The following is a 26,071-nucleotide window of genomic DNA, read 5'->3' on the forward strand; positions in this document are numbered from 1 at the left end:
TCGCGAGATATGATTTATGACTCCATTTACTATCTGTTGTTGCTGGTTCTCGATCCTGTGCAGTTCTCCACCATTCATAACAACTTCCACATATGTGTGTCTTTAAAGTAATAAAGGCCTGAATTCTCTGGCCGTTCACACCCTGCTGCTGCTGCCAGCAGTAACAGAGATTTCAGTGCTCAGTCAAATCTCTATTCGTTGCAGCGAGACCAGAGAATCCCAACTGGAGGCGAGGTTGGGCGCCAAGTATCCCAAGGTGCTTTAGAGGAGCATTATGAGACAAAACTTAACACTGAGCCATATAAGGGATATTGGAACAAATAAAGGAGAGGAAATACATGGAGAGACTTAGGGTTTACACTGTTGAAAGGATGACTACCAATGTTTGGGGCAATAGAGATCAGATTGCACATGAGGCCATGTTTTGAGGAGAGCAGAGGTCTCATGGGAATGTAGGGCTGATACAAGTTGCAGAGATAGGAAAGAATGAGGCAATGGAAGGATTTAAAAACAGAGCTGAGAATTTTAAATTTGATGCGTCACTGGACTAGAAGCAAATTTCAGTTAATGGGGTGGTTTTAAAAAGGAAATTGATGCTTCTGGAAGAATCTTCTAATATGGCCAAACAGTTTTCTGTATCTGTAGTGATGTTATGATTTGTGAAAAGGGTAACTTTCAACATATCTTCAACAACAGCTATTGAAGGAATTTCAGGCATTTTAAATGTAAGCAGCTATATTCTGGTACAAGCTTTCTTCCAAGTGAAACATGATGTGCACCTGAAATGTATTTCTCATAGGATACAAGAAGATGTCATTGCTCTGACATTTGCTACATTTTATGTGCCCCTGCCAGGCATGTTTTCAGTGGGACGGCAAATAAAATAGGGCGGGTGCCCACCTCACCACCTTCCCACCCGCCCCTGAGCTCACTCCATAATACAGGGGGCGGGGGGGGGGCGGGGGGGGGGGGGGGGGGGGGTGGTGGTGGTAGGTGCCAAAATCTGCAGCTCACCACCATACTTAAATAAAGAATAAAGGGTCAACTAGGCTTATTACCTGATAATGTACGGCCCATGCCATTAAATGTTTTGCTTCAGCAGTTAGGTGAGACTGGGCAGCCTGATTATTGAAATATATTTTTCAAAGGGTGGGAAGGAAGTGGTGGGGGAGGGAAATGGGGTTATCTTCAGGGTCTGCTTTGCCAATCGAGGGGCAGTTGCCCTAAGATGAAATGTCCCCTTTCTTCCTACCCACTGCAGCGTTAAATTCAACCCCCACTTCCTATCCATCTCCCATTCCGCACCCCAACTCTCTGGCCTGCCAAACGCTCCCTGCCCAAGACTTACCCATCTGTAGGATCCATGAGCCTTTTTCCTCCTCCCCTTGCAGTTCTGGCAGCACTCACTAGCGTATTCTTGGCAACAGCAGGACTGATGGAGCTGCCAGCCCTCAGTGAGGGTTGGAAGTCCCACTTGGCCTTTGTTTAGTCCATATGCAGTGTGTTATGGATGCAGGGATGGTCAGCATGGAGCCAACCTGCTCCACGCTGACTTTGCTTCCAGAATGTTTGGGGGGTTGGGGGGAGGGGTGGGGGAGGTTCGTCCGCCCCACCCACCTCCGGTAATATTCAACCAGTTGACCTGGACTTCACACAGAAGTCAACTTCAGGCCTGTTTTTTGCCTAAAGCTCAAACTCACAGGCAAAATGGGCACAGTGGTGAAGGCAACTCTCGGGAGAAGATTTACAAAAAGACATCATCATCTACACTCCAAGGTTCTATCCAGCTTGGATTAGGATACACTGTTGGGAACCACATGTCAAAACCAGACAGGGATGTGCTTATACAAGATTTCTACCTTGTGGAAAGTGTCTTTCTACCAAGTGAAGGAAGCAAAGAAATGCAGGGAATTATATCCACTGTGGGTGCACCTACATCTTGGGGACTGAAACAGTTCAAGAAGGCAGCTCACCACCATCTTCTGATACACAACTAGGGATGGGCAATAAATGTTGGTCTAGCCAGCAATGCCCACACTCCATAAATAAATAATCTGAAAATATTAGTACTAAAGTACACGGAAAGCGAAATGGAGAGAGAGTTTTGATTGTGACATTATCTCCAGAGAAGAACCAACACACTTGGTGTGTTAGCTTTTATTAGTAGAGGGATTGAGTTTCGGAGCCATGAGGTCATGTTGCAGCTGGACAAAACTCTGGTGCGGCCGCACTTGGAGTATTGCGTACAGTTCTGGTCGCCACATTATCGGAAGGATGTGGAAGCATTGGAAAGGGTGCAAAGGAGATTTACCAGGATGTTGCCTGGTATGGTGGGAAGGTCTTATGAGGAAAGACTGAGGGACTTGAGGCTGTTTTCGTTAGAGAGAAGAAGGTTAAGAGGTGACTTAATAGAGGCATACAAGACGATCAGAGGATTAGATAGGGTGATAGATAGGACAGTGAGAGCCTTTTTCCTCGGATGGTGATGGCTAGCACGAGGGGACATAGCTTTAAATTGAGGGGTGATAGATATAGGACAGATGTCAGAGGTAGGTTCTTTACTCAGAGAGTAGTAAGGGCGTGGTATGCCCTGCCTGCAACAGTAGTGGACTCGCCAACATTAAGGGCATTTAAATGGTCATTGGATAAACATATGGATGATATTGGAATAGTGTAGGTTAGATGGGCTTTAGATTGGTCTCACAGGTCGGCGCAACATCGAGGGCCGAAGGGCCTGTAATGCGCTGTAATGTTCTATGTTCTATAACACAGATTGGATTGTCCAAATAACCTATTTTGGTGCTGAAGTCTATGATATATCAAAGGTAGTCAGTGTATTTCTGACATCAGCAACCTGCACAGATGTATAGGATAAGTGTGGATTTGAATTATCTGCAGTAAATTAATAGACAGAAAATCATGTAAAGCTTACACTCTAATTCCTGAACGGCCTCCTGCTGAAAATAAAAATTACCCCTGTTTCAGGGCTCTATTACCATCTTAATCTTAATCCATTTACTTGCCTATTTTCAGTGATGGTTCATGATTGCCTGGTTTAGACACTAACAACTTGACCATTGTGATAGGTAGTACCGGGCTACAATGATACCAGCAGCAGACTTCATGGCCAAATTCTCCAGTCATTCCCACTGGCAGGATTCTCTGGTCCCATTGGCAGCGCACCACTGCCTGTGGCTTTCCCGCCGGCATGGGGTGGCGTCAATGGGAATTCCCATTGACAGCAGCGGAAACGGGGAATCCCACCACTAGCAAACAACGCGCCACCTCCCGCTGGCAGGAAACACGTGCCTGGAAGGCCGGAGAATTTCGCCCCACATATATGACTTGAAGAATTCAAGTATTTAGGAAGTATGATATTTACAGATGGAAGGTAAAACAAAGAAAGAATAACAAGCATAGTGTTGGGAAAGACTGTATTTAGTAGGAAGAGATGGTTGCTAAGTGGAAAGCTGAGAAAAGAACTCAGGAAGTCACTTGTAAAGACCTTGATTTAGAGCGTTGCTATGTATGGGAGTAAAATTTGGGCCTTATGGAAAGATGAGATCAACTAAATAGCTTTCAAATGTGGGTTTGGAGGCAAATGGAAAGGACTTGTAGGGCAAAAAAAGTAACAAATAATGAAGTACTATGGAAAGTTAATGAACAAAGAAATTGACTGAGAATAATTAGGAACAGGCAAAGTCTGGGCAGGACACATAAGAGGAAACAGACTTGTAAGAGACATTATGGTGGGAAGATTTCAAGAAAAAAGCAGAAGAGGAAAGATAGGAATATCAAAGCTGGATTGCTTGAAAATTGAAATAAGTTATTGGCAAATGGAAAAACTGAAAAGAGGAAAAAACAGGAAAGGGAGAGACATGGAAAGACCACAATGAGCCCTGCCTTTCGACAGAGCACTCATGATGTGGAGATGCCGGCGTTGGACTGGGGTAAACACAGTAAGAAGTCTAACAACACCAGGTTAAAGTCCAACAGGTTTATTTGGTAGCAAACGCCACTAGCTTTCGGAGCACTGCTCCAAGGAACAGCCTGTTCCTAAAGCTAGTGGCGTTTGCTACCAAATAAACCTGTTGGACTTTAACCTGGTGTTGTTAAACTCCTTACTGTGTTTCGACCGAGTAGACGTGATAATGATGATGAAAAGCTCTGAGGCCTAATCCTTGTTGAAATAATTTCACCGGGATTAGGGAGTATTTTATATTATGATCCTCTGGTCATCATAAAAATCAGCTTGGTAGCCTGAATCATTCTTTCCAAGAGCACGTTTTACATTATAGTTTTACAAATTGTAACACATTATTGATTAGTGCTGCAACAGTAGTATTGGGAAGAACCAAGACAATTACAAACTGACTCTAAGAAGTGGTAGTATTAATTCAGAATCAGGATTTGACCTGATGCTAGAAGAACACTCAGTGAGGTTCTCCACCAGGGAGTCTCACTCAACTTTAAATGAGATTCAAATCAGGCCCTGACTCTGGATTACAATATGAAACTCCTTCGCCTCAGCATATTTGCCATCCAGTGACTGTGAATGAATGAACATCTCACCAAAAATGTAAATACAACGCAAGATTAATCATTACAGAGACCAGGCTTGCACACAGTAACTTCTTCTAATATGTAAAATGAGTGTTTGATATGTTTTGTACTTCTAAAGAAACATATCTTAATCACTACAACCGAGAAAGGGTGTGATGTAATAGTCCCATGATTTTCTACTCAGTGTAGAGGATGCATCACTCCAAGGCAAATGTGCGTACTCAACCTTCCAGTGAACACTGTGGGCAGAATTTTCTCTTTTTTTCAGAGCACCAACTCAGGCCAGCAAAGTGGTGTGTAGCCCGTCGGCTGTTCTGCCAGCTATTCCCATCGAATGTTTTGAAAACAAATCCTGGTGGCGACGCTGCACAATATGGGGTGGGCTCAGAATGAATCCATCCTCCTGCAACCTCATCTCCGACAGATCACTACCCAGTACCCAGTATGCAGCACTACAAGGCAGATGTTCATACTCATCCTCCCAGTGAACACTATTGTGTATAGTCTAACCTTCTAATAAAGAACCCACATATTGCTTCACCACAGAGTCATAGAGGTTTACAGCATGGAAACAGGCCCTTTGGCCCAACTTGCCCATGTCGCCCTTTTTCAAAACCCTTGAGCTAGTCCCAATTGACCGCATTTGGCCCATATCCCACTATACCCACCTTACCCATGTAACTCTCTAAATGCTTTTTAAAAGACAAAATTGTACCCACCTCTACCACTACCTCTGGCAGCTTGTTCTAGACATTCACCACCCTCTGCATGGAAAAATTGCCCCTCTCACCTTAAACCTATGCCCTCTAGTTTTAGACTCTCTTACCTTTTGGAAAAGAAATTGACTATCTAGCTGATCTATGCCCCTCATTATTTTATAGACCTCTATAAGATTGCCCCTTAGCCTTCTATGCTCCAGAGCAAAAAGTCCCAGTCTATCCAGCCTCTCCTTATAACTCAAAACCATCAAGTCCTGATAACATCCTAGTAAATCTTTTCTGCATTCTTTCTAGATTAATAATATCCTTTCCATAATAGGGTGACCAGAACTGTACACAGTATTCCAAGTGTGGCCTTACCAATGTCTGGTACATCTTCAACAAGACGTCCCAACTCCTCTATTCAATGTTCTGAACAATGAAACCAAGCATGCTGAATGCCTTCTTCATCATTCTGTCCACCTGTGACTCCACTTTCAAAGAGCTATGAACATGTACCCCTAGATCTTTTTGTTCTGTAACTCGCCCCAACGTCCTACCATTAACAGAGTAAGTCCTGCCCTGGTTTGATCTACCAAAATGCATCACCTCACATTTATCTAAATTAAACTCCATCTGTCATTCATCAGTCCACTGGCCCAATTGATCAAGATCCCATTGCAATCCGAGATAATCCTCTTCACTGTACACCATACCACCAATCTTGGTGTCATCTGCAAACTTACTAACCATGCCTACTAAATTCTCATCCAAATTATTAATATAAATGACAAATAAGAGTGGACCCAGCACCGATCCCTGAGGCACTCCGCTGGTCACAGGCCTCCAGTTTGAAAAACAACCCTCTGCAATCATCCTCTGGCTTTTGTCATCAAGTCAATTTTGTATCCATTTAGATACCTCACCCTGGATCCCGTGAGATTTAACCTTATGCAACAACCTACCATGTGGTACCTTGTCAAAGGCTTTGCTAAAGTCCATGTAGACAACATCAACTGCACTGCCCTCATCTACCTTCTTTGTTACCCCTTCAAAAAACTCAATCAAATTTGTGAGACATGATTTTCCACTCACAAAGCCGTGCTGACTGTCCCTAATCAGTCTTTGCATCTCTAAATGCCTGTAGATCATGTCTCTCAAAATACCTTCCAACAACTTACCCACCACAGATGTGAGGCTCACCGGCCTGTAGTTTCCAGGCTTTTCCCTGCAGCCCTTTTTAAACACCATTTCCCACCCTCTAATCTTCAGGCACCTCACTTGTGACTATCGATGATTCAAATATCTCTGTAAGGGGACCCGCAATTTTCTCCCTTGACTCCCATAACGCCCTGAGATGCACTTCATCAGGTCCCAGGGATTTATCTACCTTGATGTGCTTTAAGATTTCCAGCACCTCCTTCTCTATAATATGTACACTCCTTAAGACATCAGTACTTATTTCCCCAAGTTCCCTAACATTCATGCTTTTCTCAACAGTAAATACCGATGAGAAATATTCATTTAGGATCTCACCCATCTCTTGTGGATCCACACATAGATGAACCTTGTTGATCCTTAAGAGACCCTACTCTTTCCCTAGTTACTCTTTTGGCCTTTATGTATTTGCAGAAGGTCTTTGGATTCTCCTTTGCCTTATCTGCCAAAGCAATCTCGTGTCTCCTTTTTGCCCTCCTGATTTCTCTCTTAACTCTACTCCTACACCCCCTATACTCTTCAAGGGATTCACTTGATCCCAACTACCTATGAATGCCAATCCTTGTTGTATGATTTGTATGCTTTTGTCAAATAGAAGAACATAATAATGTTTAATGCATTGTCTGGTTGAATGTTTTTTTCATCAATCTCAATAAAGGTACCAATAAAATTGCACTGTGCAGTGTAGAAACTCCAGCATGAGTATTTGCACTGGGTGAGCTTTGTTATCAACTGGACCTACATCATAGTTTAAAAGTGTTTGCAAGGAATTATCATTAACTAATAAGATATTAATTTATTAACATAATCTAATAACCAGACTTAACTGTCATATGTGCACAGTTGGATTCTCATGTAAATTTAAATTTTAGGTTTATTTATTAATGCCACAATTAGGCTTACATGAAGCTACCATGAAGTCCCATTGTCACCACACAATCCAACGCCTGTTCGGTTAAACTGAGGGAGAATTTCTTTTTTTAGCATGGCCAATGCACCTAACTAGCACATCTTTCGGACTGTGGGAGGAAACCAGAGCACCCGGGGGAAACCCATGCAGACACAGGGAAAACGTGTAGACTCCGCACAGACAGTGACTCAAGCCGGGAATCGAACCCGGGTCCCTGGTGCTGTGAGGCAACGGTGCTTATCACTGTGCCACCATGTGAATTTCCTTCTTGTGCCTGGTGCACTGACCATGCTTGAGGCTCAAGTGGAAAGGCAAATGTTTTTTGTGTAAAAAGGCAGAGGAAATCCGCTTTAAACCGCATTGAACACTTAAACAGATTCCTTCACTTTCCTCATACTTTGGCTGTGGTTCACCTGCTGAATTGCCACTGACCTTATTTGACTGAGGCGAAAGATCTGAAGTTGGCCCACTACTCTGGCCGGGATCAGCTAGACTCAGTTCAATGAAGTGCCACAGCTGTCAGATTTAGCTGTCTGAGAAGCAAATGAATGTCTCAGATGTTTTTACTGCAGCTTGCTGTCACCTCCTACATTTCACTGGTGTAATGCTAAGCGGAGGATGGTTGGAGCCTGAAATGTGCTACTGCCCAGAGAGACAGTGGTGTCACGCAGCTGGGACTCCTGGGTGGCTTATTGCTCCTCAGCTTCTTAACCAACATCATCTTCTTGCTCGAGTTGTGCTGTCTGCTGCTATGTTGTTACTGCAGGCAGCAAAGTAAAGTAAAAGCTAAGGGTGGATCAGAATTCCTCCACCCCACCCCCTCTCCCAAACCCCCCAGCCATCCCTTGGAATTGAGGAGATTGAGAAGTGGTTGGATGGTTGCAACTTTGTGGTACTTCACAGGGAAGACATGGCGATGGTGCAGATACTCAGTAACATTAAACAAGGGGTTTAATGGTGGGAATGACCCCCGGACAAGCTGCCTGTCATGCACATTACACTCCATGTGTGTGGCCTGATACGATTGAAGTGTAGGAATGAGTCCCAGGTAAGACAGGAGATTTGATTTGATTTGATTTATTATTGTCACATGTATATCGAGAAAAGTATTGTTTCTTGTGCACTATACAAAGCATACCGTTCATAGAGAAAGAAAGGAAAGAGTGAAGAATATAGTGTTACAGTCATAGCTAGGGTGTAGAGAAAGATTAATTTAGTGCGAGGTAGGTCCCCATTCAAAAGTCTGATGACAGCAGGGAAAAAGCTGTTCTTGAGTTGGTTGGTATGTGTCCTCAAACTTTTGTATTGTGGAACATGGACGTCACTGGCTGGGCCAGCATTTATTGCCCATTCCTCGTTGCCCAAGGGCAGTTAAGAGTCAACCACATTGCTGTGGCTCTGGAGTCACATGAGGGCCAGACCAGGTAAGGACGGCGGATTTCCTTCCCTAAAGGACATTAGTGAACCAGATGGGCTTTTCTAACAATCAACAATGGTTTCACGGTCATCAGTAGATTCTTAATTCCAGATCATTTTTATTGAATTCAAACACCACCAGCTGCAGTGACAGGGTTCGAACCCAGTTCCCCAGATCATTAGCCGAGTTTTTGGATCAATAGTCGAGTGATAATACCATAAGACTATCACCTCCCCTACATGAGAGAGTATTAGGACATTAGTGAAGGAAGAGAATTTAGGGTTGTCCATTTGAGTAACTGCCGTGAGCTGGGACGTGTAGCCTTAGAATCACATGCTGTCTTGATCAGAATTCTGGCATTGTTGTTCTTTAAAACTGGCAGTGAGAGAGCTGGCAAGCAGTACCAGTACCACATCCTTCTAGGTGGCACAAGTGATCATTCTGGGTTACTTGATGATACCCACACCTATGGACTTGTCCATCCTGCCTTCAAATTGTCTCAAGTTGTTAAGAACACATTGGAGGGCTTGGAGGTTTGAATGAAGGAAGTTGTTAATTTTTCTTCTCTGGTGTCATGCGTGCTGTCCTCTGGGCACAGTTAATAATCAAGTGATCAGAATTCTGCACAAATGTAATACCAGTATTGCCAATAAATGCTATCAAGTTCTTAGTGAATGAACTGAAAGAATCAAGCACAATTGCACTCTTGCATCTGTGGGGAGAGATTAGAGCCAACGTTCCAAGTCTGGAAACGTTGGCTCTATCCTCTCTCTACAGCTGCTGTTAGACTTGCTGAGATTTTCCAGCATTTTCTGTCTTTGTTTCAGATTCTGCAGTATTTTGCTTTTACATTTTCACTCTTACTGCTTTTTTCCTCATCAACTGTTGAAGAGTGCAAGCTTTAATAGTTTCCTAAAGGCTACACAGAAAATTACTGGTAGTTCAGCTATTTGCACTAGTTATACACCATTTACTGTATAAAGTGGTAGGCAAAGAAGCAAACACAGGAAACCCTGCCATCTTTCTCTAGAGATCTCTGGTGGACGCAATTCGTTTTTTTTTACAAAACTCCAAAAACATTTGTCATTTTGAGGAAATTCTAGTAACACAGTAAATTTGCAAAGAGAGCAGAAACGCTTTGTATCTAAACCTTTGTCCATTTTGTAAACACACACGCACGCACACACACTTGTTGATTTCTGTACAGAGCAAGAGAAAATCTGAGTTAATGGAAATAGATATTCAACTTGCCTTAGTCATTAAAGTGGCTAATCAAACCACCCGAGTTTAACTCTCTCACACTGAAATCAATCAAAACTCAGCCATAATTTAAGTAGCCAAAACCTCAGTCTAGGAGAAGATTAAAATTGTAGTATTATTCAATTGAGTGTTACTGAAAATCATTACAGGAATCTGTTCATTTTGCTGACATCTCATTTGGCATCACAGCGAGGCTTAGGTCTCAATGGATGTGGTTCAGACCACCATTTGTGAATAATCTCATGATTCATTCTTTATTCCATCGAGATCTCTTACAAAGCACTCCATTTTGTCTGCAAACACTTCCATGTGTCCTTGCACTGCTAGTTCAGCCTAGTACAGCACAATACATATCTTGACAATTATGCAAAGAACAGTTAAAAATGTACCCATGGGATACATGCTCATGGGAAATAGAATTACATGGCAGCCTAACAATCAACATACTCCAAAACTAACTCATTGTGTGATGAAAATAAAAGATCTTTCCACATGACAAGTTACCACAAAACATAATTATTATTGAATAACTTAGTGTATGGTCTTCCTGAGAATAAGTAGCATGATCTTATTATCAGCAAACCAACCCCTTGTACCATTTATGTGTGTTCTGGATAGCAAAGAAATACATAAGTTTGAAGGTGAAGATGCTACTTATCAACTGAAAAACTCTCCCAAAGTTTCTGCAACCCTTGATCTTTAACACTATCTTCTTAAAGATATAGAACTCTCTGTAAACCAGTGCAACAACATAACAGCCTGTTATGTAGGAGTTATCTCAGCCGATTGAGTTAAGAAGAACAAAAGAAAACTTTTGAAACTCACCATACATGTGGTGTCAATGTCTGCCAATTTCAATATTATGGAAGACTCTAAGTAGGTGCAGCCTTTACCATCCACCCACTGGGGATTTATAGCCTGACTTCCAGCACACTGATATTCTTGATGTGTTGCACCACTAAGAAGGTTAAATAGTAGCATAATATTCCTACACCCACTAATGGCAAACTCTCTTATCTCCATGAGTGTTTCCAGGATGGGAACACAATCGCATCTACCTCTTGCTGAAAGCTGAGCAAACTTTTCCACTTGGGAAATGAACTTTAAATCTATTTCTGGTAACAAGAGTATGATGTGTTCCTTGCTTTCTGTTTTATTTTGAAATGATCAGTAGCTATTGATTGACAAATGCAGTGTTTGAGAAGATAAGGCCTTTTCAAGTGCTCAGCATTTCCACTCAGATTCGGGTGCATCGCTATTTTTGGAAGGGACAAAAAATATTTGACTGAGCCAAGCCTGATATGTTTTGTTCTATGAATAATGGCCCCAATGACATAATGACCAAAATTTCCATTGAGAATAATGATGAAGTTCTCAGCACCTGAAGTAAATTGGACAGCAACTTCCAGAGTATGCAAATGCACAGGTATTTTTTTATTCATTTGTGGGACATAGGCGTCGCTGGCTGGCCAGCATTTAATATCCATCCCTTGTTGCCCGAGGGCAGTTGAGAGTCAACCACATTGCTAAGGCTCTGGAATCACATGTAGGCCAGACCAGGTAAGGACGGCAGATTTCCTTCCCTAAATGACATTAGTGAACTAGATGGGTTTTTCCGACAATCGGCAATGGATTCATGGTCATCAATAGATTCTTAATTCCATTTTTTTTATTGAATTCAAATTCTACCACCTGCTGTGGTGGGATTCAAACCTGGGTCCCCAGAACACTAGCTCACTTTCTGGATCAATAGGTTAGCAACATTACCACAAGGCCATCGCCGCCCCACAAATAATGGCAGGTAATAGGTAATTGCAGAAACCCAGAGTTTGCGGTCCATTTTATCCTGTTTCTTTGCAAGCTACACAATAACAGCACCTGGCTGTTATAATCAGCACTAAAATCCATGAAGTGGAGTGAGATTGGGATATTTATCCACTCATTATTCCCTAAACATGCCAGAAAATGTGAAGGTGTGTGTAATCAGGTGAAGATGAATTATCAGCAGTGTGTTGAGTCTTAATTACTGTCAGACTTCTGGGGGAGAAATACGTCGGTTTTCCTGCCAGAAACAACACTCTGCCATTCATTTTTGGTTGTTTATGATCCTTGGTACCATAGTTGGTTACCACTATGACTGCTGAGCCATGGATGGTCAGCACTGTGGGTGTTTGTAGATATGTTACTGTTGTCACTGTTGGGGTTAGGGTTGGGCTGTTCTACCTGTTGATATTGTTGTGTGGTACACTCCAGTTGGCTCCGCCTACCTGGGGAAGTATAAAGGTCACTGCACTGCCTGGTGACCCTTTAGTCTGGGATTGTATTGTATATAGTGTGCTCCATTCTTGTTAGTAATAAAAGCCTTTATTTCCCGGGTACAATCTAGCCTCCCGAGTGATTTAATCACGCATCAATTTTATTACTAACAAAATTTTGAAAAAAAAACCATGGAGCAAATGTTGAAACCCGAGCGGCTTACTTTAGATCCACGTGCGGCAGGAGCGTCGAACACATTCGACCATTGGTTAAAAAGTGTTTTCAAGACTACAGCGATGCCTCAACAGCCATTCAAAACGACACCGATAGACTGCGGGTCCTCCACGCGAGGGTAAGCGACACCATATACTCATCAATCCGCGATGCCCAAGACTACATAGGGGCCATCGAACTACTTAAGAAACGGTACAACAAACCGCCAAACGAGATCCATGCTCGACACCTTCTAGCCACTCGACGGCGGCAGCCCGGCGAAACGACAGAACAGTACCTGTGTGAACTTCAGCAGCTAGCCAGAGCCTGCAACTGCAAGCCAGTGTCGGCGGCCCAGTATACGAACGACTTGATCCGAGATGCATTCGTGGCGGGAATCGGCTCGTCGTATATTCGCCTTCGGCTGCTAGAGCAAGGTAATCTAGACCTCGCTAAGACAGTAGAATTGGCTGACGCTATGGAAACGGCCTCCAGAAGTCTAGAAACGTACCCCACCGACCACGTGGGAACATCGTGGCAAGTACAGCCACCGACTCTACTTTATTCAGCGGCTCTGAAAAACTGCGCGATTGTGTTTCCAACCTCGGACCTGACGACGGCGGCAGCTCCAGGAGGCCCGCGGTGTTACTTCTGTGGATTGGCGAAACACCCTCGGCTGCGATGTCCAGCTAGAACGGTATTGTGCTCCGCGTGTGGAAAGAAAGGGCATTAGGCCAAAGTCTGCAGGACCAAACCACTCTCCAAACATAGCAGCACGGCGTGTGTTTCTCCAGAGCCTGTCTCCTTATCTCCAGCGTCTTCGAGGTCTTCCACCACATGCGATTCCAGAGCGCCGCCATTCCTGACGACGGAGACGCAAGACACGTGCAACCTGCAGGGGCCGCCACTTTTAGCGCCACCGACCACGTGCGATCCATGGGCGCAGCCATTTTGGTCGGCACTGACCGCAGACGACCAGCAGGGGTCATCATCATCAACCATCTCAGCTGCCTGCAGTTGCACCGAAGACCCAATGGTGGCATCAATCATCCTGGACCAGGCCAAGCCTCACAGACTCGACAAGTCCATGATGGGCATAGAGGTAAATGGACGCCAAATTCATTGTTTGTTTGACAGCGGGAGCACGGAGAGCTTCATTCACCCTGACACCGTGAAACGGTGCGGTCTCCGAGTACGGACTGTCAGACAGACAATTTTGATGGCGTCGAGGTCCCGGTCTGTTACCGTGCTAGGGAGCTGCGTGGTCAACCTGACGGTGCGGGGCACGGTTTACGAGAACTTCAGGCTCCTCATGTTACCGCACCTTTGCACTCCGATGCTCCTGGGACTAGACTTTATGGTCCACCTGAGGAGTGTAACCCTGCAGTACGATGGGCCACTCCCTCCACTTTCAGTGGGAGCACAGCAGCCTCCAAATTGTCCAGCACGCTCCACGTGTAGCCTCTCGACACTCAGAATCACCCCACCATCTTTATTCGAGAATCTCGTGCCAGGCTGCAAGCCCATCGCAACCAAGAGCAGGCGTTACAGCGCTGAGGATCGGATCTTTATTCGATCTGAAGTTCAGCGGCTCCTCAGGGAAGGGATCATCCAACCTAGCTCTAGTCCATGGAGAGCGCAAGTAGTGGTGGTTAAAACTGGAAACAAACCCCGGATGGTCATAGAATATAGTCAGACCATTAATAGATATACGCAGCTGGATGTGTATCCTCTCCCGCGCATATCTGACATGGTCAACCAGATTGCGCAGTACCGGGTGTTCTCCACCATTGACTTGAAGTCAGCTTACCACCAGCTCCCCATTCGCCCAGAGGACCGAAAATACATGGCCTTTGAGGCGGATGGTCGTCTTTATCACTTTTTAAGGGTCCCCTTTGGCGTCACGAATGGGGTCTCGGTCTTCCAGCGTGCAATGGACCGAATGGTGGACCAGAACGGGCTGCGGGCTACCTTCCCGTACCTGGATAACGTCACTATCTGCGGCCATGACCAGCAGGACCACGATGCCAATCTCCTTAGATTTTTACGCACTGCGTCTCGCCTGAATCTGACCTACAACAGGGAGAAGTGCGTATTTTACAAGTGCCGCCTAGCAATTCTCGGATACGTGGTTGAAAACGGGGTCCTTGGCCCTGATCCAGACCGTATGCGTCCCCTCCTTGAACTTCCCCTGCCCACTAGCATCAAAGCACTGAGAAGATGCTTAGGCTTCTTTTCATACTATGCACAGTGGGTTCCCAATTATGCGGACAAAGCCCGTCCGCTCATCAAGTCTACCTCCTTTTTCCTAGCAACAGAGGCTCGCTTAGCCTTTGAAGGGATAAAAGCCGACATCGCGAAAGCCACGATGCACGCTGTTGATGAGTCCATCCCCTTTCAGGTGGAGAGTGATGCATCTGATTTCGCCCTGGCCGCCACACTTAACCAGGCGGGCAGGCCCGTCGCTTTTTTCTCTCGCACCCTCCAAGGCCCTGAAATTCGGCACTCTGCGGTGGAAAAAGAGGCCAAGGCCATTGTGGAGGCCGTTCGGTATTGGCGCCATTACTTGGCGGGAAAACGATTCACCCTGCTCACGGACCAGCGGTCCGTGGCGTTCATGTTCAACAACACGTTAAGGGGTAAGATCAAAAATGATAAAATCTTGAGGTGGAGAATCGAACTCTCCACCTACAACTATGTTATCATGTACCGTCCAGGGAAGCTCAATGAGCCCTCAGACGCCCTGTCGTGTGGAACATGTGCAAGTGTGCAGGAGAATCGATTACAGGCCCTCCACAATGATCTCTGCCATCCAGGGGTCACTCGGCTCTTCCATTTCGTAAAGGCTCGGAATCTACCCTACTCAGTGGAGGATGTCAGGTCCATAACCCGAAGCTGCCAGGTATGTGCTGAATGCAAACTGCACTTCTACCGACCTGACAGGGCACACCTCATTAAGGCCACTCGCCCTCTTGAAAGACTGAGTGTGGACTTCAAGGGCCCCTCCCTTCGACAGATCGGAAAGTGTACTTCCTCAATGTGATTGACGAGTACTCACGATTCCCTTTTGTCATTCCCTGTTCTGATACGACCGCTGCTACGGTTATCAAAGCTTTACGGGATCTTTTCACCCTGTTCGGTTACCCCAGCTATATCCACAGTGATAGGGGCTCGTCATTCATGAGTGACGACTTGAGGCAATACCTGCTCTCAAAAGGGATTGCCTCAAGTAGAACTACGAGTTACAACCCTAGGGGTAACGGACAGGTTGAACGAGAAAATGCTACAGTCTGGAAGGCTGTCTTACTGGCGTTGAGGTCTAAAGGTCTTCCAGTCTCCCGTTGGCAAGAGGTACTCTCTGATGCGCTCCATTCCATCCGCTCACTCCTGTGTATGGCAACCAACGCTACTCCACATGAGAGGATGTTTTCCTTCCCTAGGAAGTCTTCCTCTGGAACCTCATTACCGTCTTGGTTGACGTACTCAGGACCTGTCATAGAAATCATAGAAACCCTACAGTGCAGAAGGAGGCCATTCGGCCCATCGAGTCTGCACCGACCACAATCCCACCCAGGCCCTACCCCCACATATTTTACCCGCTAATCCCTCTAACCTACACATCCCAGGACTCTAAGGGGCAATTTTTTAACCTGGCCAATCAACCTAACCCGCACATCTTTGGACTGTGGGAGGAAACCGGAGCACCCGGAGGAAACCCACGCAGACACAAGGAGAATGTGCAAACTCCACACAGACAGTGACCCGAGCCGGGAATCGAACCCGGGACCCTGGAGCTGTGAAGCAGCAGTGCTAACCACTGTGCTACCGTGTCCTCCTGCGGCGGCATGTTAGGACCCGCAAGACCGACCCTTTGGTTGAACAGGTCCGTCTCCTCCACGCCAACCCTCAATATGCCTATGTGGCATATCCTGACGGGCGAGAGGACACGGTCTCTATTAGAGATCTGGCGCCTGCAGGGGACTTGGCTACCCCAGTCGCTCCCACACCCCTAGTTAAGGACCCCCCGACCCTTATCTCCCCTCCTGACACGGCGCGGGCAGTATCGGGACCACCACTTAATCCTCTTACTCCCGTGTACAGCTTGCCTGAGTCCAGGAGATTGTCGCCACCTCGAGGCGTCCTCGAGTCCAGCAGATTGTCGCCACCTCATGGTCCACCTGTCCGTGAGGAACTGGAGGAGTCACTGGACACCGCCTTGGAGAGAAGGTCACCACGGTTACCAGAACCGGCGTTACCACCAGTGTTGAGGAGGTTGCAGAGACGGTGCGGTCCTCCAATACGACTGAACTTGTGAATATATGAACAGTTGTTCTGTTTTTTTTTGCCCCGCCAGCTTTTGTTTTAAAGGAGGGGTGAATGTGGTGAACCATAGTTGGTTACCACTATGAGTGCTGAGCCATGGATGGTCAGCACTATGGGTGTTTGTAGATATGTTACTGTTGTCACTGTTGGGGTTAGGGTTGGGCTGTTCTACCTGTTGATATTGTTCTGTGGTACACTCCAGTTGGCTCCGCCTACCTGGGGAAGTATACAGGTCACTGCACTGCCTGGTGACCCTTTAGTCTGGGATTGTATTGTATACAGTGTACTCCATTCTTGTTAGTAATAAAAGCCTTTATTTCCCGGGTACGATCTAGCCTCCCGAGTGATTTAATCGCGCATCAGTACCTACAAATCTGATGCTTTGGAAAAAGATATAAGATAAGATAAGTGAGAAGCAACAAGTGAATGCCCAAGATTTCACCAGAAGAAAACTGTTTGCACATGTGCCAGACCCAGTCAAGGAACTGTCAAGCTAGTGGTAACTCTTCACTGGTTTATGTGTCTGTAAAGATATTGTTGGGTAAATGAGTATTGGTAAATTGAATCATCTTCCTGTGTTTATATTGAGATCTTTCCAAACATTTTATCTGGTTTTAATAAATATTTTATTATTTGTGTCAAAAGTTCAGCAGCAAACTCCTATGAATTTGTTCAGTAGTTTTCCTCTATGGTTTCTAATAAAAGGTTAGGATCAATCAAGCCAGGTTTTACTCCAGGATCTAACTTGTCCAGCAGTAACATCAGCTGGGATCATAACAATAAACATAAATAATTTGGGTATTGGAATACAGAGTAAACTTTAAAAATTACCTAGGATATCAAACATGGAAGTGTGGCAAACAGTGAGGTTGATATCACTTGACGTAGGACATGGCAGAATGGACAGACAATTGGTAGATGAGATTTAATACAGAGAAGTGTGAGGTGATGCATTTTGGCAGGAGGGATAGGAAGGGAAAGTTTCATTTAATGGTTCAGTTCTAAAATGTTTGCAGATACAGAATGGATTCAGGTGCATAGATCATTAATGGCAGGAGTACATACTGCGAGAGTAGTTTGCAAAGCACATGGGAACTTGGGCTTCATAAATAAAGGCATTAAGTACGTAAGCACAGATGTTAACACATATACTCAACATTGTTGCCCCATGATGGGTTTACTCAATTCTGTAAAGCAAAAATCTATAAAAAAGAATTTTAATTCCTTTCTTATGTCTCTGCAATATGGACAAGATATCCGCTGTGGAAAATGAATATAAGTCCACCCAGAACCCATGAAGGTATAAGGCAACATTCATCGAAAAAGGAATTGGTAACACTGTTGGAGCCTCAAACTTTGCTTCCCTACCACCACAGTGTAATATTGCACACAATTGATTGTTTGAGGTTTTCAGCGGTAACAAAACGCTTATTATTCATGACAAAAACCAGATCTAACTGAGAAGCCACGTTCCTGTTCTTCCATTTTAATATGGAGTATAACATCCTTGTGTCTCGCTCTTTTGTTAAGTATGCTTTTTTTGCCTTTTGAACCCTTGTTTAGCTTGAAATTTTATTCTTTGATTTTATTTAGCTCTTCTTTTGTATCAAATTGTTGTTCTGACTGATTTTGTTATGCATTCATTAAATTGATCGTAATAAATCCAGACTGACGGGGTATTGTGCGAAGGAGTGTTGGAAGGAGCATGCTGGAAACTTCTTTGTTGCACTATTCAGCAAGGTTTATAAATGGTTAACCAGTGTAAAACAGGTGTCAGCTTGCTTAAATAGGTACATTTGATTCTTACAAAGTCATCTGACACTGGTAGTGAAATTTAGGTACAAATAGTCCAGAGTAGGAGCCACTCATGCTCCACCGAGTTGTATCAGTTATTGTGTGGCCTATCCAGTGATTAAAATAATGGCCTTAGATATTATTCTTTAGAAATAGGACTGAATTAAATTCAATTGACTAAAATACTAGGTAAGGTATTATTAAGATTGCCGTTCAATTTCTAAAACTACACTAAAGAAACCAAAAGGCCATATTAAGATTAAACACCATTGTACATCATAGGCACATTTAAATAGATTTACGCAACAATTGGTGCATAGTCATTCAACGTACCCCATTATTGAATTCGGAAACCTCACCGGGGAGTGATTATCTTTTTTGCTGTGTTCACTGAAGGACTTTTCATGTCAGTGAGAGAAAAGAGATAGAAGGAGACCCTGAAGGAGTGGTTTTTCTTTCCGAGGAATTTATAGATTGAGAACTTTCTTTTGGACATTGAGAGAACAACAGCCATTTTTACCTCAATAAAGGTTTTGGAAACATAAATCTGTCAAATTCAGAACTGGAATCACCGCACACCCCGTCCCCCCTCCCCCCAACCTACTCCCTCCCCACGAAGGGACAAGCTCCATAAGACACCATGGTATTATCTGTAGCTTCAAAGATGACCAGAAGTCTGAGGCTTGTATTGGTATCCAGACAATAATTGGACTGCCATTTTACAGTCCATCATGCTGAAATACTCTGCAGGGGTTATAGGATAATCGTTGAAGAACAGTTTCCAATTTATACAATTCTCTAAACCTTACTTGCTGTTGGCAGAAAACTAGATTAAAGTGTGTAGTGGATTAAGAAGGACCTTTCCACCTCAAAATTGTCTGAAGTTTCTCAAATGTACTAAATTACAACTAGAGACACTCAAGGACTTCAGACATATCATGGGAGGCCAGATCAGTGTTATTACTTCAAATAGGAAGTACAATGGTGCTCGCTGTCGCAATTACCAGCACAATGAAGAGTCTCTATACAGCCAAATGTCTGCCTAGGTTGATATCCGAAATAGATGCTTCATAATCCTACCAGCACAATCAATTTAATTCAAATTAGATTGTCTATTTGAACACTCATGGTGGGTACACTACTTGCTTATTAATAATCATACAGAAATGAATAATCAACAGTTTAAAATAAAAACTACATGAAGACACAAGCAATGTAAAATCTTGTGTTACCACAATTCAGAGCCATCTTATCTCGAGACGCATTCCTCTTCTAGGTGAGAGGGCTGGAAGAGGGGGTTAGACAGGTGAAAACTTTCCAGAGAACAATCCCAGAGATGTGAGGAGCAATGGACACACACAGAATCATTCAGTCCCTGGTAACATTGCAGCGAAGGCATTACCTACTTGTCTTTCCTCGCCTTCTGTGATCTTCATCTTGTTGAGTGGGCCTGTATTTTCCATCATGGGAGAAGATACAGACGAGCTGTCACTGATTCTGACACAGAATAAATCCAGCACATCACCTTCGGTTCTGGATTTTCCATAATGACTATGGACCTCGCCTGGAGGCTGGCCAATGCTGCCCCATCTGCCTCGGAGTTGGATGCCATTGGTGTTGCATGAGGCCAAGTCCAGGAACTCTGGTGAGTTGGATCACTGAACTATGGAGGAGAGGTTTTGCAAGGCACCCTAGCTCTTCCTGTCCTGGTGGTGTCCCTCAAGGTGATTGCAGGAAGAGAGGATGTTCCGTCAGCGGTCTAGACGGTTCAGTTCCTCATCTGTCTTGGTGGCCTCCAACGTGGCTATATGACTTTGAATGAGCATTGCACCAGTGGAGAGCCAGCATTGTCCCCAATGCCAGCATGCAAAGCAGACTGCAATCTAGACAAATTTAACTTAAAACACACTATGAGCAAATCTGCACTAAGTTGCAGAACATATTGAAATCCTGAAAACCAGGACTCATCACATCATGCATTACATATAATTACATGGAATTTACAAAACTGAAAACAGCCCACTCACAAGGCTTAACAAGTCGACAGCTATTACACAAACCTACTCTCATTACTTCATCTCACCTGTTACCACCAGGGGAGTTCTTTTTCATGGGACACTGGCATCAGTTTTGGGGCAGGGGGGACCTATACCGTTGGGATGGTCTCCACCTGGACCGAGCTGGGATCAGTGTTCTGGCGAAGAGAGTAAATAGGGTGGTCAATAGGGAATTAAAGGTGCTATATTTAAATGCCCGCAGTGTCCGGAACAAGATAGATGAGCTTGTGGCCCAGATTGTGACTGGCAGGTATGATGTGGTAGGCATCACAGAGACGTGGTTGCAGGGGGTTCAGGACTGGCAGTTAAACATCCAGGGATTCACAACCTATCGAAAAGACAGAGGGGTGGGTAGAGGGGGCGGGGTTGCCTTGTTAATTAGAAATGAAATTAAATCAATAGCACTAAACGACATAGGGTCAGACGATGTGGAGTCTGTGTGGGTAGAGTTGAGGAACCACAAAGGCAAAAAAACCATAATGGGAGTTATGTACAGGCCTCCTGACAGTGGTCAGGACCAGGGGCACAAAATGCACCACGAAATAGAAAGGGCATGTCAGAAAGGCAAGGTCACAGTGATCATGGGGGATTTCAATATGCAGGTGGACTGGGTAAATAATGTTGCCAGTGGACCCAAAGAAAGGGAATTCATTGAATGTTTACAGGATGGCTTTTTGGAACAGCTTGTGATGGAGCCCACGAGGGAACAGGCTATTCTGGACTTAGTGTTATGTAATGAGCCAGACGTGATAAAAGATCTTAAAGTAAGGGAACACTTAGGAAGCAGTGATCATAATATGGTAGAATTCAGTCTGCAATTTGAAAGAAGGAAGGCAGAATCAGATGTGAAGGTTCTACAGTTAAATAAAGGTAATTACAGGCGCATGAGGGAGGAACTGACAAAAATCGACTGGAAGCAGAGCCTAATGGGAAAGACAGTAGAACAGCAATGGCAGGAGTTTCTGGGAGTAATTGAGGACACAGTGCAGAGGTTCATCCCAAACAAAAGAAAGGTTATCAGAGGGGGGATTAGGCAGCCATGGCTGACAAAGGAAGTCAGGGAATGCATCAAGGCAAAAGAGAGAGCCTATAATGTGGCAAAGAGTAGTGGGAAGTCAGAAGATTGGGAAGGCTATAAAAACAAACAGAGGATAACAAAGAGAGAAATAAGGAAGGAGAGGATCAAATATGAAGGTAGGCTAGCCAGTAACATTAGGAATGATAGTAAAAGTTTCTTTAAATACATTAAAAACAAACGGGAGGCAAAAGTAGACATTGGGCCGCTCCAAAATGACGCTGGTAATCTAGTGATGGGAGACAAGGAAATAGCTGAGGAACTTAATAAGTACTTTGCGTCAGTCTTCACAGTAGAAGACATGAGTAATATCCCAACAATTCAGGAAAGTCAGGGGGCAGAGTTGAATATGGTTGCCATCACAAAGGAGAAAGTGCTAGAGAAACTAAAAGGTCTGAAAATTGATAAATCTCCGGGCCCAGATGGGCTACATCCTAGAGTTCTAAAGGAGATAGCTGAAGAAATAGTGGAGGCGTTAGTTATGATCTTTCAAAAGTCACTGGAGTCAGGGAAAGTCCCAGAGGATTGGAAAATCGCTGTTGTAACCCCACTGTTCAAGAAGGGAACAAGAAAAAAGATGGAAAATTATAGGCCAATTAGCCTAACCTCAGTTGTTGGCAAAATTCTAGAATCCATCGTTAAGGATGAGATTTCTAAATTCTTGGAAGTGCAGGGTCGGATTAAGACAAGTCAGCATGGATTTAGTAAGGGGAGGTCGTGCCTGACAAACCTGTTAGAGTTCTTTGAAGAGATAACAAATAGGTTAGACCAAGGAGAGCCAATGGATGTTATCTATCTTGACTTCCAAAAGGCCTTTGACAAGGTGCCTCACGGGAGACTGCTGAGTAAAATAAGGGCCCATGGTATTCGAGGCAAGGTACTAACATGGATTGACGATTGGCTGTCAGACAGAAGGCAGAGAGTTGGGATAAAAGGTTCTTTCTCAGAATGGCAACCGGTGACAAGTGGTGTCCCGCAGGGTTCAGTGTTGGGGCCACAGCTGTTCTCTTTATATATTAACGATCTAGATGACGGGACTGGGAGCATTCTGGCCAAGTTTGCCGATGATACAAAGATAGGTGGAGGGGCAGGTAGTATTGAGGAGGTGGGGAGGCTGCAGAAAGATTTAGACAGTTTAGGAGAGTGGTCCAAGAAGTGGCTGATGAAATTCAACGTGGGCAAGTGCGAGGTCGTACACTTTGGAAAAAAGAATAGAGGCATGGACTATTTTCTAAACAGTGACAAAATTCATAATGCTAAAGTGCAAAGGGACTTGGGAGTCCTAGTCCAGGATTCTCTAAAGGTAAACTTGCAGGTTGAGTCCGTAATTAAGAAAGCAAATGTAATGTTGTCATTTATCTCAAGAGGCTTGGAATACAAAAGCAGGGATGTACTTCTGAGGCTTTATAAAGCACTGGTTAGGCCCCATTTGGAGTACTGTGAGCAATTTTGGGCCCCACACCTCAGGAAGGACATACTGGCACTGGAGCGGGTCCAGCGGAGATTCACACGGATGATCCCAGGAATGGTAGGCCTGACATACGATGAACGTCTGAGGATCGTGGGATTATATTCATTGGAGTTTAGGAGGTTGAGGGGAGATCTGATAGAAACTTACAAGATAATGAACGGCTTAGATAGGATGGACGTAGGGAAGTTGTTTCCATTAACAGGGGAGACTAGGACGCGGGGGCACAGCCTTAGAATAAAAGGGAGTCACTTTAGAACAGAGATGAGGAGAAATTTCTTCAGCCAGAGAGTGGTGGGTCTGTGGAATTCATTGCCACAGAGGGCTGTGGAGGCCGAGACGTTGAGCGTCTTCAAGACAGAAATTGATAAATTCTTGATTTCTCGAGGAATTAAGGGCTATGGGGAGAGAGCGGGTAAATGGAGTTGAAATCAACCATGATTGAATGGTGGAGTGGACTCGATGGGCCGAATGGCCTTACTTCCGCTCCTATGTCTTATGGTCTTATGGTCTTATGGACTTTAAACTAGAGACTGGGGGGGAAGGGAAAGTCAGGGAACCAAGAGGTGAAGGAATCAGTGGGAAGCGTAGCTGCTTAGGATTACAAAAAATCACGAAAAGACAGCGCTCAGGAGAGGTTACGATAGTCCCCATCTCACAAAATATGACACAGTGTCTGGAAAGGCTCAGTAGACCAAGGTCCACCACACTACGAAAACAAAAAGGGACGGTCAATAGGGAATTAAAGGTGCTATATTTAAATGCCCGCAGTGTCCGGAACAAGGTAGATGAGCTTGTGGCCCAGATTGTGACTGGCAGGTATGATGTGGTAGGCATCACAGAGATGTGGTTGCAGGGGGTTCAGGACTGGCAGTTAAACATCCAGGGATTCACAACCTATCGAAAAGACAGAGAGGTGGGTAGAGGGGGCGGGGTTGCCTTGTTAATTAGAAATGAAATTAAATCAATAGCACTAAATGACATAGGGTCAGACGATGTGGAGTCTGTGTGGGTAGAGTTGAGGAACCACAAAGGCAAAAAAAACCATAATGGGAGTTATGTACAGGCCTCCTGACAGTGGTCAGGACCAGGGGCACAAAATGCACCACGAAATAGAAAGGGCATGTCAGAAAGGCAAGGTCACAGTGATCATGGGGGATTTCAATATGCAGGTGGACTGGGTAAATAATGTTGCCAGTGGACCCAAAGAAAGGGAATTCATTGAATGTTTACAGGATGGCTTTTTGGAACAGCTTGTGATGGAGTCCACGAGGGAACAGGCTATTCTGGACTTAGTGTTATGTAATGAGCCAGACGTGATAAAAGATCTTAAAGTAAGGGAACACTTAGGAAGCAGTGATCATAATATGGTAGAATTCAGTCTGCAATTTGAAAGAAGGAAGGCAGAATCAGATGTGAAGGTTCTACAGTTAAATAAAGGTAATTACAGGCGCATGAGGGAGGAACTGACAAAAATCGACTGGAAGCAGAGCCTAGTGGGAAAGACAGTAGAACTGCAATGGCAGGAGTTTCTGGGAGTAATTGAGGACACAGTGCAGAGGTTCATCCCAAACAAAAGAAAGGTTATCAGAGGGGGGATTAGGCAGCCATGGCTGACAAAGGAAGTCAGGGAATGCATCAAGGCAAAAGAGAGAGCCTATAATGTGGCAAAGAGTAGTGGGAAGTCAGAAGATTGGGAAGGCTATAAAAACAAACAGAGGATAACAAAGAGAGAAATAAGGAAGGAGAGGATCAAATATGAAGGTAGGCTAGCCAGTAACATTAGGAATGATAGTAAAAGTTTCTTTAAATACATTAAAAACAAACGGGAGGCAAAAGTAGACATTGGGCCGCTCCAAAATGACGCTGGTAATCTAGTGATGGGAGACAAGGAAATAGCTGAGGAACTTAATAAGTACTTTGCGTCAGTCTTCACAGTAGAAGACATGAGTAATATCCCAACAATTCAGGAAAGTCAGGGGGCAGAGTTGAATATGGTTGCCATCACAAAGGAGAAAGTGCTAGAGAAACTAAAAGGTCTGAAAATTGATAAATCTCCAGGCCCAGATGGGCTACATCCTAGAGTTCTAAAGGAGATAGCTGAAGAAATAGTGGAGGCGTTAGTTATGATCTTTCAAAAGTCACTGGAGTCAGGGAAAGTCCCAGAGGATTGGAAAATCGCTGTTGTAACCCCACTGTTCAAGAAGGGAACAAGAAAAAAGATGGAAAATTATAGGCCAATTAGCCTAACCTCAGTTGTTGGCAAAATTCTGGAATCCATCGTTAAGGATGAGATTTCTAACTTCTTGGAAGTGCAGGGTCGGATTAGGACAAGTCAGCATGGATTTAGTAAGGGGAGGTCGTGCCTGACAAACCTGTTAGAGTTCTTTGAAGAGATAACAAATAGGTTAGACCAAGGAGAGCCAATGGATGTTATCTATCTTGACTTCCAAAAGGCCTTTGACAAGGTGCCTCACGGGAGACTGCTGAGTAAAATAAGGGCCCATGGTATTCGAGGCAAGGTACTAACATGGATTGACGATTGGCTGTCAGACAGAAGGCAGAGAGTTGGGATAAAAGGTTCTTTCTCAGAATGGCAACCGGTGACAAGTGGTGTCCCGCAGGGTTCAGTGTTGGGGCCACAGCTGTTCTCTTTATATATTAATGATCTAGATGATGGGACTGGGAGCATTCTGGCCAAGTTTGCCGATGATACAAAGATAGGTGGAGGGGCAGGTAGTATTGAGGAGGTGGGGAGGCTGCAAAAAGATTTAGACAGTTTAGGAGAGTGGTCCAAGAAGTGGCTGATGAAATTCAAC

This window comes from Mustelus asterias, chromosome 6 (genome assembly GCF_964213995.1).
Source record: "Mustelus asterias chromosome 6, sMusAst1.hap1.1, whole genome shotgun sequence".
In the NCBI taxonomy this organism is placed as follows: domain Eukaryota; kingdom Metazoa; phylum Chordata; class Chondrichthyes; order Carcharhiniformes; family Triakidae; genus Mustelus; species Mustelus asterias.